General features: G+C 37.4%; 1 protein-coding gene across 2 annotated transcripts in view; it reads right to left on the bottom strand.

Annotated features, from left to right (window-relative positions):
* The window catches only part of LOC107096821 (myc box-dependent-interacting protein 1-like), a 20,370-nt gene that overhangs the window by 8,038 nt on the left and 8,772 nt on the right, over positions 1 to 3,560 (bottom strand). The gene's annotated exons all lie outside the window — the stretch shown is intronic.

Below are 3,560 nucleotides of genomic sequence, written 5' to 3'. Positions count from 1 at the left end.
TCCATCCATCCATCCATCCATCCATCCATCCATCCATCCATCCATCCATCCATCCATCATCCATCCATCCATCCATCCATCCATCATTGTTATTTCTGGACTAAATGCAGACATTTGATGTTGGAGGTAAAGAAAGAGACAGAAACATCTAGAATGGAGACAGAACTTTAGCAATAAAAGCCAAAGACTTATAATTACCACAAAAATACAAACCAAACTAAACACTGATGATTTATTTGATTAAAACAAATTAATCAATCAGAAATTAAACTGAATTGGAAAATTATTAAAAATGGGCTTAAAAACAACAAATTAACTCAGTTTGTAGTAGATTATGTCACAAAGAAGAGTCGGACCAGATATTATGACATGATGGTATGTGAGGTCAAAGGTCAGGGCTTCTGGGCCCCACTTTTAGCTTGAAGTGTTTAGTTATGATGAAACGAAAGTTACGACTGTAAGTACGGTTCTATGAATCCTGGCGGTCAGTAGGGATGAAATAGAACTGAGGTTTCCAGAGTTCATGTTCTGTTTTCTGCTCCTAAAATCCAACTATTTTCAGAAGATTTAAAAAAAGGAGTTTAATAGAACGAAAAGCTGAATAAGACGAATCAAATGAAGGAAAAACAATAAACTATCAATAATAACGCAGTGAGTTTATAGAGCAAGTGTTGTTTGAGTTTCATTAATGATTGTTTAGGAAAGATCAGCCCTGAATCTCTGACCAATCAGAGCTCAGCATCGCCTCACAGGTGAGATGAGTTACTCTGATTCTGCTCAGGTACGTTTCAGACCTCAGGAGGTTTTCAGCAGCAGCAGGTGAGAAACGCAACAAAGAAAACTGCTAAAGGTTATTAACCGTAGGGCATAAATTAGCCATTTAAAAAAAAACGTTATTTTTTTTATTAAATGTTTGCCTTAAAAAGTCATTTCATGTCTGTTTTTAGTGTTTTAAGCCTTCTTGAAATAAATACAGAAAATCCTAATTTCACTTTTGCTTTTTGGGATTTTTTTTTTTTTCTGAATTGAATTCCATTTGTAAAAGAAAAATGACTTGTGCTTGTAAAAGCATACGGAAGAGGATTAGAGCCAATGAAAGAAAAAATAGGTAACTGATTTTTTTTAATTTTATTTGAGTATAGTATGGGGAAAAAAGTCAAAATTCTGACTTTAATCTCAGAATTCTGACTTTAATCTCAGAATTCTGACTTTAATCTCAGAATTCTGACTTTTTTCTCAGAATTTTGACTTTAATTTTAGAATTCTGACAATAAAAAAAGTCAGAATTCTGACTTTTTTCTCAGAATTCTGACTTTTTTCTCAGAATTCTGAGTTCAATCTCAGAATTCAGAGAAAAAAGTCAGAATTCAGAGAAAAAAGTCAGAATTCTGACCTTTTTCCCGTACTGAACTGAAATAAAATTTAAAAATCAGTTAACTATTTTTTTTTTTTTCCCACTGGCCCTAATTCTCTTCCGTAAACATATTTTATGACCACCTTTTAAAATATAATTATGAAATAATGGTGATAATAATAATAATCTGGTAAACTGTAAAGTGTCTTGAGATGACATGTGTTGTTAATTGACTCTATTTGAGTAAAAAAAATAAAAAATAAAATAATTTTTAAAGAGAAATTCAACGCTGGGAATTAAAACAATTTTTTCACCAAATTAGTTTTAATTCTTCATAACTTCGACCTCCTTTGATCTTTATAGTATAGTTTTTAAATCTATTTAACATTTAGTTTAAATTTAAACACCTTTTTTTCACAGTTTGTTCTCCGATGGCTTTATTAATCACACATTTTCTGATCTAGTTTATAATAGTCTAGATATAAAAGTTATTTCTGTATCTATGCTTCTTTTTCTATGTCTGCTTCTGTCTCCTTGAACCCCAGTGGGCCTCAGCAGATGGCCACTCACACTGAGCCTGGTTCTGCTGGAGGTTTCTTCCTGTTCAAAGGGAGTTTTTCCTCTCCACTGTCGCTACAAGCATGCTTNAAAGGGAGTTTTTCCTCTCCACTGTCGCTACAAGCATGCTTAGTGTGAGGGATTGCCTTGGCGTCAAAATGATGCAATCAATTGATTTTCCTTTAAGATGACATGATGTGAATTGGAGCTATAGAAATAATAATTTCTATGATGATTTGATCTCATTTTGTAAACAAATAGTAAATAAACTTTATCTGAATAATTGTTCTGCGTTAGTTTGATCGGGTTTCTCTCCTCTGGGCTTTTGGTCTGAGCTGGAATCACATCCATGTTTCTCTGCGGTCAGGCGCAGCGGGTCAGCGGCTAATCTGATCAGATGACCTACTGTGAAGCACATGGACCGGCCTCCACCACCTGCTGCTGTAATCCGGTGACGAGGCGACGGAGGGGACTTCCCCTCCGCTGCCGGAGAGGACGCCAACACCTCGGGCTGAGGGAAAGCGGGTGAGTCAGGGTGACGCTCTGCTCGGGGGCGACTAATCTGTGGCTTCAGAATAAATCAGCCACCGTCTCTGATTGTGAAGATCAGGCCTCAGAGCCTCAGAAGGGGAGGATCGCAGCTCAGCAGGGTCTGTCTGCAGGAGGGTCTGTGGCATTTCTGTGAAATTTAGCTTCAGTTTACTATAATAAAAAATGAATGATTTCACAAAGACAAGAACAAATGAGTATCAGCCCTGCAGCCGTCAGTGTTGGGTTTCAGCCCAGAAATAGCCTCCAGCATATTTACAGGCAGGCTGAGGGGTATTAACAGCTATGAGGAGAAGGTCTGAGGGGTAAATATAGCTGCCCCGCCCACAGCCGAGGAGGACAGGTGCTGAAGCCAAGCAGGACAACCTCCATGGGTGAGGAGTTCGCTTTAGATGAGAGAGACTGCACTGTGAAAACCATCTAGAAATAAGTAAAACGTCTTAAGTATTTACCCTTAATATGAGATAGTTTACCAATAGGATGAGTATTTTACTCTTAGAATAAGATAATTAGATAAAATGCACTTGAAATAAGACAATGCAATGTAAAATCTATTTTACCTCCTCAACCCAAGAACAAATGCACTTATTTAAAGAAAAAATGACTTATCTAGATTACATTTTTTCCATAATTGTTATCATAAAAACGCAGAATTAATTTTAGATTATCCGTCTGATCAGAACCAGAAACATCAAAGGCTGTAATAAAACGGACCGGCGTGAATCTTTTGTAAACTTTAAGCACCGTTAATGAGAAGTTGATCGCAATCAGCTGATCTGAAGGAGGGACGATGATTTAACGGGATGATGGAGGAGCGCCTCAAAATAAAACTCTGGTTCCTCCCAGATTTTAAAGAAGAAGACCATCTATACCTAAAACTAATACGCTCGCAGTGATTTAATGAATTTAGAGTTAATCGCTGAGTCTAGGAGCGGCCATTTTTGCCCAAATATAGTAACCCCTCCCTCCTGCCATCTTCCAGCAGTGACGTCACGGTGCGGTAAGCCTAGCGCCATTCTCCCCGCTTTACAAGCAAAATCAATGGGAACTACTAGACGGATCTGCAATCAACAACAATTACAGAAGATTTCCAGAGGAC

Source organism: Cyprinodon variegatus, unplaced genomic scaffold, assembly GCF_000732505.1.
Source record: "Cyprinodon variegatus isolate N-32 unplaced genomic scaffold, C_variegatus-1.0 Scaffold653, whole genome shotgun sequence".
Taxonomy (NCBI): domain Eukaryota; kingdom Metazoa; phylum Chordata; class Actinopteri; order Cyprinodontiformes; family Cyprinodontidae; genus Cyprinodon; species Cyprinodon variegatus.
The sequence above is the reverse complement of the archived record's forward strand: the minus strand, read 5'-3'. Positions and strand labels throughout refer to the sequence as shown.